The following is a 12,277-nucleotide window of genomic DNA, read 5'->3' as shown; positions in this document are numbered from 1 at the left end:
AATGGATATATCTTATCTTGATTTTTTTCAGGTAAGTGAATTTTGGTAGGGCATTGGGCGTGGAAATGGGTATATCTTACCTGAAAATTTTCCCCTGTGTAGATTAGATAGTTGCACGGAAGCGTCTTTTTATTTTCTTCATGTGAAGAATGCTTTAACTGAAATACAAATTTGTACTTGTAACATTCAGTGTTCATATTTGTACTGAAATCCTTTGAACACGATCGTAGGATGCATCATGCATGAAACAAAAAAAATACAATGTCATTTTCGTTTAAAAAAATCACAACGTCAAATCTATTACCCATGTCCTAAGTATACAAAAAAAATATTAAATATCACAAATTGAAAAAAAAATTATAGGTTAAATTTCAAACAAATATGATGAATTATAACACATATAGATGACGGTGCCGAGCTTGGAATTGCAAGGTGATTCCATTTCAAAGGTGTGTTTGGATGTTTTAGACTACTTTTGTTTTCAAATCTCACGCAAATTTCACATCTTTGAAATGGGGGTGTGACCGAACAGAAGCCATCTCCCTCAAATGCCCCCCTCCCCCTGCCCCAACCAAAATCAAACAGATGAATTTTAACAAAGTATGATATATTATACACAAGCTATTGAAATTACATGCAAACTACCCCAAATTAAGTATAAACTAAAATTAAATTAAACAGTGCACGGTAACCTCTTTGGCATGCCCGTCGAGGCCACTTGGCATGTCGTTGTTGTCATCGTTAGGGCGTTTGCAAAGGACCGGCCAGCCACGGCGACGCGCTCGCACCCAAGCCGCCCAGCCTCTGGCTGGCGTAGGTGTCATGCTTGGCGTAGGTGTCATGCTCCGACTCTGCGACGCCGAGCTAGAATAGCTCCTGGCTGGTCCGGCTCCAGTGACAGGTGTCCCTCTTTGATATGGTCTTCAAGCGGTCCTCGGCCGAGGTTGGCGAGGACCTAGTCCGACGCCACTAGCGTTTTCGCGAAGGAGGCACAACGCCAATCGATCGGGATGAGGGGTTTGGAGCCATCAAACGATGATGTCGAGTTGCGCGACCTAAGATTTAGGAACTAGTGGTCCAAGAGGGGCGTGCGACTTAGACGGAGAGGGGCGGTCGTCATTGGATGGCCGGTTGGCGAAGCGATGAAGACCGTGGCTCATCCTTGACGCAACGTCCATTATAGACATCATGGTTACGTAGAGGGGACGAAGGCTCAGCAGCAGTCGCCGAGCAACAACCACGCGGAGTCTTCTCCACATGTGCCTTCTTGCCCATCGCGGCTGGTGGTGGTGGACATCTGATATTTGGCTCGACTGTATATTAACAGTACGAAGGACAGAACAAATGGAATTTAGTTTATGATTCTTTTTTCTGAAAAAATATGAAGCTCGAAAGATACTACTTACATTGTTTTCCCTGGTAAATTTCACAACTTGTGGAATTTTGGATGACGTTGATGCAGAGGAACGAGTTCAGTGCGCACATGTGTGAGATTGGTGTGCTCTGCTGCCTTCGTTCCTCGGACGAGGCTTGCCTGCTTCTTCCCCGTGCTCCCATCAATGCTCCCACTTAATCCTACGGTTGTCTTTTTTTGTTTTTTCTTTCTAATCTAATCATCTACCCCTGATTTTAAGGGGGTGAGGCCGAGCCTTATTTTGAAGGTTAAAAAAACAAAAAACTACTCTCTATAGAGCGTATACGCGAAAAGTTTATGAAATATGACCATCATGCCCTTTCTTATGAAGAGGTATCAGCTAATCTGAACCGTCCTTGTGTTTAAAGGGGGTTTACCGAAGCAGAAGTGGAGGTCAGAACCATCGGTTGCTAGTAGCCTAGTACAGATTGATCTCAACAATGCTAACTTTCACCGACTCATGTTAGTTGCACTGCGTCATCTTTTGTTTTTTTATTAAAACGTGTGCCATGCCAAAATGAGGCCAATTTTTTTCAGGACAGACTGATGATGAGACACGTGGTAGGCTAGGCAATCAGGCATTTTGGCAATAAATCGGCGTCCGTTGCTCTTCTCTCCGGCAAATGTAGGCGGGGGAGCGATGACAACTCTTTGCTCGGAGTGGTAGCGTCCCTGGCAGTAAAGATTTCAGCCCGATGTTGGAGCCTTGTGGAAGATGGACCGGATTGCAATCTACACCTTCTGTCCAAGGACTTTTTTGTAAAGTTTCTGGACTAGGTTGTAATTTAATTTTATCCAGAGGTCTTCAACTGACTTGTACTAAAATGCAAAATGAATGAGAAGGTATGGGTCCTTCCAGACCCATCTTCCTTTCAAAAAAAATGCCAACTTTCGCCGAACTCGCATTAGTTGTGCCATGTCATGTTTTGTTTTTGATTGAGACGTGTGCCCTGCCAAAACGTTGCTAATTTCTTTCAGGGCAGGTTCATGATGAGACACGTGGTAGGCTACACAATCAGGCAGTTTGGCAACAAATCGGCTTCTGTTGCTCTTCTCTCCGGCAAGTGTAGGCGGCGGAGTGATGGTGAACTCTTTGCCCAGAGTGGTAGCGTCCATGGTAGTAAAGATTTTGGCCCGATTTTGGAGCCTTCTAGAAGATGGACCGGATTGCAATCTACAGCTTCTGTCCAAGGACTTTTTTGTAAAGTTTTTGTACTAGGTTGTAATTTAGTTTTATCCAGAGGTCCTCAAATCAGCTGTACTAAAATGCAAAATGAATGAAAGGTTCTGGTCCTTCGAGACCCGTCTTCTGTTCAAAAGGAAAAAAACAACTTTCGTGGGCGTCATGTTAGTTGTGCCGCATCATGTTCTGTTTTTGATTGAGATGTGTGCCATGCCAATCATGGCCAATTTCTTTGAGGGCAGGTTCGTGACGAGACACATGGTAGGCTACACAATCAGGTAGTTTGGCAACAAGTCAGCGTTCGTTGCTCTTCTCTTCAGCAAGTGTAGGCCGCGGAGTGACGACGAACTCTTTGCCCAGAGTGGTAGCGCCACTGGCAATAAATATTTTGGCCCGATGTTGGAGCCTTCTGGAAGATGTACCGGATTGCAATCTACAGCTTTTGTCCTAGGACTTTTCTATAAAGTTTATGTGCTAGGTTGCAATTTAGTTTTATCTAGAGGTCCTCAACTCAGCTGTACTAAAATGCAAAATGAATGAAAAGTTCTGGGTCCTTCCAGACCCATCTTTTGTTCAAAAAAATGCCAACTTTCGCAAATGTCATGTTAGTCGTGCCGCATCATGTTCTGTTTTTGATTGAGACGTGTGCCATGCCAAAACGTGGCCCATTTCTTTCAGGGCAGGTTTATGACGAGACACATGGTAGGCTACACAATCAGGCAGTTTGGCAACAAATCAGCGTCCGTTGCTCTTCTCTTCGGCAAGTGTAGGCGGCGGAGCGACGGTGAACTCTTTGCCCAGAGTGGTAGCGTCCGTGGCAGTAAAAATTTCGGCCCGATGTTGGAGCCTTGTGGAAGATGGATCGGGTTGCAATCTACAGCTTCTGTCCAAGGACTTTTCTGTAAAGTTTTCTGAAGTAGGTTGTAATTTTGTTTTATTTAGAGGTCCTCAACTCAGTTGTACTGAAATGCAAAATGAATGAAAGGTTCTGGGTCCTTCTAGACCCATCTTCTATTAAAAAAAATGCCAACTTTTGGGAACGTCATGTTAGTTGTGTCGCATCATGTTCTGTTTTTGATTGAGATGTGTGCCATGCCAAAACGTGGCCAATTTTTTTCAGGGTAGGTTCATGACGAGACACGTGATAGGCTATACAATCAGGCAGGTTGGCAACAAATCGACATCCGTTGCAATTCTCTCCGGCAAGTGTAGGCGGCAGAGCGATGACGAACTTTTTGCCCAAAGTGGTAGCATCACTGGCAGAAAGATTTCAGGCCGATGTTGGGGCCTTGTGGAAGATGGACCGGATTGCAATCTACAACTTTTGTCCAAGGACTTTTCTGTAATATTTCTGGACTATTTTGTAATTTAGTTTTATCCAGAGGTCCTCAACTCAGCTGTACTGAAATGCAAAATGAATGAAAGGTTCCTGGTCCTTCCAGACGCATCTTCTGTTAAAAAATGCCAACTTTCGTCGACGTCATGTTAGTTGTGCCGCATCATTTTCTGTTTTTGATTGAGACGTATGACATGCCAAAACGTGGCCAATTTTTTTCAGGGCAGGTTGATGACGAGACACGTGGTAGGCTACACAATCAGGCAGTTTGGCAACAAATCGGCATCCCTTGCTCTTCTTTCCGGCAAGTGTAGGTGGCGGAGCGATAGTGAACTCTTTGTCCAGAGTGGTAGCGCCCCTAAGATTTCAGCCCGTTATTGGAGCCTTCTAGAAGATGGACCGGATTGCAATCTACAGCTTCTATCCACGGAATTTTCCGTAAAGTTTCTAGACTAGGTTGTAATTTAGTTTTATCCAGAGGTCCTCAACTCAGGTGTACTGAAATGCAAAAATTAATGAAAGGTTCTGGTTACTTCCAGATCCATCTTCTATTCAAAAACAGATACCAACCTTTGCCGACGTCGCGTTAGTTATGCCGTGTCATGTGTTCTGTTTTTGATTGAGATGTGCGCCACACTACAAAGTTGCCAAATTTCTTTGAGGAAAGGCGGATGACGAGACACGTGGTAGGCTACATAATTAGACACGAGGACACTAGGGGCCCATGGTTGTCCACTCATTTTTATTTATTTATTGAGATAAGTTTGCTCAGTCGTGTAGGAGCACGTTGGCTCCGGAGAGTCGTCGTGTCCTATAAAAGACATCTGCCGCCCAACAGAAGGCACCAAGCCCAAGCCCAAGCTCAACTCTAACAACAGTAGCAAGCAAGTCCACATCCACATACGCTGGCAACATCTTCACTTCACTAGCAAAGTGGGGTTCCGCCGACGGCTCGCGGCTCTGACCACCGCCCGCGCTTGCTCCACCAGCCTTCACCGCTGCTCCGACCCGGCCATCGTCGCCCTCCACAACTCCGCCAACGCCATACTCGAGTGGACCAAGGCACCGGCAGAGGCATCACGCACCGTGTGGATTGGCGAAGGGGTGGACCACCTGAGCCGCCTTCTGGAGGGCCTGGTCGACCAGCTCCGCCACCCGCAGATCATGGCATCGCCGTGGATGGGGCAGTTGCTTCAAGACCTCCTTGTCCTCGTTGACGCACATGTTTGCTTCCGCGAGGTGCTCCAGTCCCTGAACCTGCTCCTCATCGAGGTGCAGGCCGCGGTGCGCCATTGTGACGCCGCGCGCCTCGCGGCCGCGCTGCACGGGCGCCGCAGCTTTGACCGCACTTTCTCCAACCTTGCCTTCAATTTGCGTGGCTTCTCACTCCGTGCTTCCTTCCCCACCGCGGCCACGGCTGGTTCCGGTGAGGTCTCGCTCGCTAGGGCCGTTGAGCACGCCACGTGCGCGGTAGCTGCTGCGTCCGCCCCCATCTTAGCCGGGCTCGCGATCTCCTTGTCTTCCTCTACCCTGAAAGCATCGACCTCCACAATGGCTGCGTCTCCCGCAAAGGCCATGGAGCGGCTACGGAGCCTGGAGGAGTGTGTCGTGGCGGGCGAGGATGGATGCGAGAAGGTGCACCGCGCGCTTGTGAACGCGAGGGTGGCGCTGCTCAACCTACTCAGTGGAGAGTAACCTTCTTCCATTGATCTTAGCTTTTATGTACAATAGCAGCACTGCACTTCAGTTAGCTACGGAGAGTGATTAGAATATACTAGATCACACTGTGTACTGATCCTGGATGTCGATTTGCACAAGTGCAAGTTAGGAAGAAAAATCCGTGGAGAAACAATAGTATCTTCACTAAAGTTGTACTAGCTCATTTTCTTAAGTTTGTCACAAATGTATTCACTGGATACGTTTATTCCCTTAATTAAAGGTACATGAACACATATATTTGTACAAACGTATAGCAAATAAGAGAACCAGATGAACATCACCTCCTTTAAGATATCCTTTACGTCTCGGTTGATTTGTAAGGGTGATGTGGCCTTCGTCTCGGTTGATTTCGATGAGGAGGAGGAAGAAGAAAGCGCGCAGGAGACGTGGAAGTTCATGAGCCTGTACAGATCGCAAAGACGGCCTAGTGCAAAAACCCTATCAAAACACTTTGAGAAGATTTGGCAACTCAGAACGGGGGTCGAGTTTCAGCCGATCAGGAACAATTTCTACACCATTACTCTCTTCTCCGAGGGTGATTACAAGTTCTTCGCAAGAGGGGGGCCTTGGATCTATGATGGTGACGCGCTGCTAGTTGCTCCGTTTGACAATGAGGCTAGGCCATCGGAGACTCAGCTGGACGCAGTTCCTGTTTGGGTGAGGGTCTTTGATATCCCGTGGAAAAAGCAGACGCGGGCAAATGGTAATGCAGTAGGAGGTGCACTAGGGGAAGTGCTGGAGGTGGATGCTCCGGAGAACGGCCACGGCACTAATGAGTTTTTGCGTATCCGCATCAAGCTGCCCTATAATAGACGACTGCAGAAAGAGATAACGCTGGAATATAAGGCCAAGGGGGTGATCAAGCGTAGTACTTTCAAGCTCAAGTATGAAAGGGTGCCTCACTTTTGTTTCCACTGTGGCTTTATGGGCCATGACAAAGATGCGTGCGAGAAGAGGAGAATAGGGATGGCCACCAAAGGATATGATTCCACTCTCCGCTGCTCCCTGTTTAAGAAGTTTGAGCAGAGGCCGGCGTACACCCCATCGCCGGGTCAACCTAGAGCCCGCCGGGCGATGGACTTCTCCCTGGGAAGTGCGGGATCGGCGTCACAGTACTCGGCGCGATCAGAGACGAGCAGGAGCCAGCAACAACAACAACAACAACAACAACAACCCGAGATCCCTCCCAGAGTAGATGCGCATGATGGTTTTTTAGAACACTGAAGGTGTGGGTGCGATGGAGGCGGATGAGCTACTTGCAAGACATGTTGAAGGGCTGAGGTTGAGGCTTGAGAAAGAAAGGCCAGAGTGTAGCAAGGTTCAACATATGAAGAAGCAGTTTGAAGCTAATTCAGCGGCCGGGACAGGGGTTACGCCAAAGCAACACCGGAAGAAGCCGGCCGGGGGGCAAAAAAAGGCGGCGGCGATCAAGAAGAGTGGGACGATGGTGCGGAGAGATACTCAACTAGGAAGGGACGATATGATACCAGCGTTGCATCATCTGGACAATCTGGAGGTGTCCTTCGGCAGTGTTCGGGAGTCGATGGACTTTAATGATTCCCTGTTGGGCAAGAGACATATGGAAAGCCTGAGGGGCCGTCACTTGATAGCACATGATGGCAATGCAGTAGTGCCTTTCGAGGAAATGTCAGAGGGAGGAGACCAAGAAAGAGGGAAGTTAGGGGTGCAGTACATCGAGGATGAGGTTAAAAGTTTAGAGCGTGAGGAGGATCGGGAGGCAACCAGTCTTGGGGCCGCTGGTAAGCTGACGGGGCCAAGTGAGGCGCCCCGTCAGTCACAATGAGTTGCTTATTCTGAAACTGTCGAGGGGCGGGGAACCCTCGTACAGTTCGTGACCTTCAGGCTCTTTGTCGAGCCCATTCCCCGAAGCTGGTGTTTTTATGTGAAACTAGACAACCAAAACAGAAAATGGAGAGAGTACGTAACAGACTTGGACTGAAGGGTTTTGATGGTGTAAGTAGTCAGGGAAAGAGTGGTGGCTTAGCCTTGTATTGGGATGAATCCTTGTCGGTCAACATTGAGGATATAAATGAAAGGTGGATTGATGTTCTCGTAAAACTTTCTGATGACGAACCGTTATGGCGGGTGACGTTTGTTTATGGAGAACCAAGGGTGGAAAACAGGCATTTCATGTGGGAGGGCTTATGCAGACTAAGAGGCAACTCAGATTTGCCATGGCTGGTGGCCGGGGATTTCAATGAGGCTATGTGGGACTTTGAACACTTGTCGTCGACTCCTCCCCCCGAGATCAAATGGTCGCTTTCAGGGAATGCTTAGAGGTCTGCCAGCTTGCAGACTTGGGATTTGCGGGCCACCCGTTCACATATGATAACAAACGCGGTGGACAGGCCAACGTCCAAGTGCGGCTGGACCGGGCGGTGGCGGATAGCCAATGGCGTGACCTATTCCCGGAGTGCGAAGTGGCGCACCTCACGTCCCCCTGCTCGGATCACTGCCCCATCATCCTACGATGTGTGCGGGAGACTCGGGTGCGCACCGGAAAGACGCGTAGATACGAAGTTATGTGGGAAAGAGAACGGGCACTGCCGGAGGTAGTCAAAGCGGCCTGGAAAGCAACCGGTGCAGAGGGCCACCGGGGCAATATCAGTGCGGCCCTACGGTCGACATAGCTGGTGTTACACAAGTGGAGCAGCAAGAAGGTGGGTAACATCACAAAGGAAATTGAGAAATCCAGAACAAGATTGGAGGAGCTCACCAACATGAATGCAGACCGTAATGAGATACAGAGGGAATCTGATCATATGAACGAACTGCTGTATAAGGAGGAAATGATGTGGCTTCAATGATCGTGAGTAGAATGGCTAAAGCATGGTGATCGAAACACTAAGTTCTTTCACCGCAAGGCCAGGTGGAGAGCACGCAAGAATAAGATCAAGGGGCTGCTTGATGCTGAGGGAAATTACCAAACAGCTCAAGGTATGGCGCTCGCCTATTTTCGGAACCTTTTTGAAGCTGACCAAACTTTGCTCCCTGAGACTGTAGTGCCGCTGTTTGAGGAGGTGATCACGGCCGAGATGAATACAAAGCTCTGTGGCCAGTTCTCCGAAAAGGAAATCAGTGACGCGTTATTTCAGATCGGCCCCCTCAAGGCGCCGGGACCGGACGGCCTCCCGGCCAGGTTCTTTCAGCGCCATTGGAGCATTCTCAAGGATGATATCATTGCAGCAGTCAGCAAGTTCTTTGCTACGGGTATTATGCCGGAGGGAGTAAATGCCACTACAATTGTCCTCATTCCAAAAGTGGACAACCCAAAGATGATGACGGAGTTTAGGCCCATCAGCTTATGCAATATGGTGTACAAAATCATCTCAAAATGTCTGGTCAACCGGCTCAGGCCTATCCTTGGTGATGTGGTGTCTAAGGAGCAGAGTGCCTTTGTCCCCGGGAGGCTCATCACCGATAATGCCCTCATTGCATTCGAGTGTACACACTATATAAGGCAGGAAAAGGACTCGGAGAGGAGTTTTTGTGCTTACAAGCTGGACTTGTCAAAAGCTTACGATAGAGTGGATTGGAGATTTCTCGAGCAAGTGATGCAGAGAATGGGTTTTGCGAGCCAATGGGTGAAGTGGATTATGGCATGTGTCACCTCGGTTCGGTATTGCATAAATCTTAACGGAACCCTCTCAGATTCGTTTGCACCGACGCGCGGGCTTCGGCAGGGAGATCCCCTTTCCCCTTTCTTATTTCTCTTAGTGGCTGACGGTCTTGCTGCCATCTTGCGTCAGAAAGTGCAGGTCCAAGAGATCACGCCCGTAAGGGTCTGCCCAAGGGCACCCGGCATCTCGCATCTGTTGTTTGCCGCTGATACTTTGCTATTCTTTCACGCGACTGCAGCTGAAGCAAACAACGTCAAGGAGGCACTGAATTCTTATGCCCGAGCTACTGGCCAACTTATCAATCCGCATAAATGCTCCATCTTGTTCGGGGAGCACTGTCCTGCTAATATTCGAGAGGAGGTCAAGCAAGTGTTGGGGGTACAGCAGCATAGTTTCGAAGAACGCTACCTTGGGTTACCCACCCCATCCGGACGCATGACCAGGGATAAGTTCCAGAACTTGCAGCAGAAGTTTACAAAGAGAATGGTTGAGTGGGACGCGGCACAAATGCTAGCTCAAAGTGGGAGAGAAGTCTTGGTCAAGTTGGTGGCCTTGGCGATCCCCACATACATTATGAGTGTGTTTCGCCTCCCCGCCTCCACCTGTGAGGATCTTATGCGGATGATACGTAATTTCTACTGGGGCGTGGAGAAGGGCAAGAAGAAGATGCATTGGAAGGCGTGGACTCACCTGATCAAACCGAAAGCACAAGGCGGTCTCGGCTTCCGAGATCTAAGGCTCTTCAATCAAGCTCTACTGGCACGACAAGCTTGGAGGCTGCTGTCCAACCCAGACAGCTTGTGTGCGCGGCTTCTAAAGGCGCGGTATTATCCCAATGGCAAGCTGGAGGACACAGTATTTCCGTCGGGAGCTTCGGCTACGTGGCAAGGGGTGCAATATGGTTTGGAATTGTTGAAACAAGGGCTTATTTGGCGTGTGGGGAACGGGGAGTCCATTCGTATATGGCGCGGTAGCTGGATCCCGAGGAATGGCTCCGGCAAACCTATCACCCCGCAGGGCAGATGCAGATTGAGGCGAGTGGCGGACCTCCTTGAAAACCATGGTGCTTGGAGGACGGCCGTGATAAACCAAGTTTTCTACCCGGTTGATGCGGAAGAGATACTGAAGATAAGAACGTCTCCCCGGTTGGGCGAGGACATTATTGCATGGGCTCCGGAGAGAAGTGGCACCTTCACGGTTCGGAGTGCTTATCGACTAGCTCTGGAGGTTCGTTTGAGGCCTTCATCAGTCGCGGCGAGCAGGGCACCGGACGGGCGACGGGCCGTCTGGTCTTTTATATGGAGGTGCCCTGCCCTCCCAAGGTGCGCACCTTTGTTTGGAGACTCGTCACTGATTGTCTACCCACCTGGGTGAACAAGAAACGTCGGGGTCTCGAGGTTTCTGACTTGTGCCCTCTCTGTGCTTCCGAGCCAGAGGACACGTTTCACGCGTTTAGCAGGTGCCCACAGGCTGTCGGGCTATGGCAAGCTATGGGAGAACGCTGGCGCATCCCTGAGGTACGGTCATTCCGGAGGACGGGGTTGGAGTGGCTTGCCCAAAGCCTTTGTGATCTCCCGGACCGGGAGTGGCTGGAGATGATGATGCTGCTATGGCACTGCTGGCACGTTCGGAACGAACTCACGCACGACAAGAAGCCGACCCCTGTCGAGGTTTCTTGCCGCTTCCTGTTGAGCTTCGTGGAGTCCATCATCGGAGCGCAGAACCGGCCGGAGGCTGACCCGGTGAAGGGCAAGCAAGCGGTGGAGTTGCTGCACATGACGTCGCCTGCTCGGACTCCGACGAGCATCCCGCCCCCTGCCAGATGGTCACCTCCCCCAGCGGGTTGGGCCAAACTCAATGTTGATGGGTCCTTTTGCCCCTCGACGGGATCGGCTGGAGCGGGCATGGTGCTCCGGGACAGCTCGGGCACGATCATCTTCTCATCATGCCGCCAACTTTGGACTTGTGCGGATGCACTGGAGGCGGAGCCGTCCGCGTGTGTGGAGGGTTTAAACTTGGCACTTCAATGGACACCTCTGCCGGTGGAGATCGAGACTGATTGCCTAGTTGGCATCAATAAGTTGAGGGGTAACATTGTTGACCGCTCCCGTTATGTTATGTTGATAGATCAGACCAAACGCCTCATGATGGGAGGACGAGAAGTGAGACTAGCTCACATCCCTCGTGATCAAAATACAGTTAGTCATTTCCTTGCAAACTTTGGTAGAGTAGAAGAGCGCACTGCTGTGTGGCTCGGTTCTGGTCCAGGCGATGTGCCTGATCTTTGTAAGCAAGACTATCAGTCAGGGTAATCAATAAAGCTTTACCCTCCGCAAAAAAAACATATCCTTAACGTTGCAAACTATAGTTTTTTCTTTTGAGAAGGTGCAAACTATATTTTTTTTCTTTTTGAGGAGAATTAGTTCTGATTATTACGCTATAAAGCCCAAGGCATCAGGGTAGGCCAGCAACAATGCCACAGGGCACACAAAATGATTCGATCGGTCTCATACGTACGTTCCCTGCCTACACCACGCACTGGCGCACGCACGAGCAATCCATCCATCTTCTCCATCCCCTGATTACTGATCGAGATAAATACACTCACAGTCACTAAAATTGAGTCGAAAGCACGATACGGTCACCAAACTTTGAAATACACTTGTTACGGTCATTGTATATGATGGGATATAAAAATACGGTCATTGTTGCGCGTATCCGGTGCGTACAAGCTCGGTTTGACCACTTGTTGACCGCCACGTTCTCTTCTCTGATTAGGCCAATCTTGTATGAAAGGGTTTTGTGTACAGAAATCTCTAATTCATCAAATCCCTAGCCGACGGCGGCCCCATCTTCAATCCCTAGCCTCCACTCTCTCGCATGTTGTTCCGCCACTACCTTGTTCGCCGCCGCCACCACCTTCATCCCACCCCGTTCTTCTTTCCCCTCGCTGCTCATGTCTGCCGCAAGCTCCTCCGTCTCTG

The 12,277-nt window shown here is 49.5% G+C and overlaps 1 pseudogene; it reads left to right on the top strand.

Annotated features, from left to right (window-relative positions):
• The first annotated feature begins 5,922 nt into the window (after positions 1-5,922).
• Positions 5,923-11,605, top strand: LOC147963215 (uncharacterized; annotated as a pseudogene).
• The last annotated feature ends 672 nt before the right edge of the window (positions 11,606-12,277 follow it).

This window comes from Triticum urartu, chromosome 6A, assembly GCF_056163025.1.
Source record: "Triticum urartu cultivar PI428250 chromosome 6A, HENAU_Tu73, whole genome shotgun sequence".
NCBI lineage: Eukaryota > Viridiplantae > Streptophyta > Magnoliopsida > Poales > Poaceae > Triticum > Triticum urartu.
Note: the sequence above shows the minus strand (reverse complement) of the source record. Positions and strands in the feature narration are given on the sequence as shown.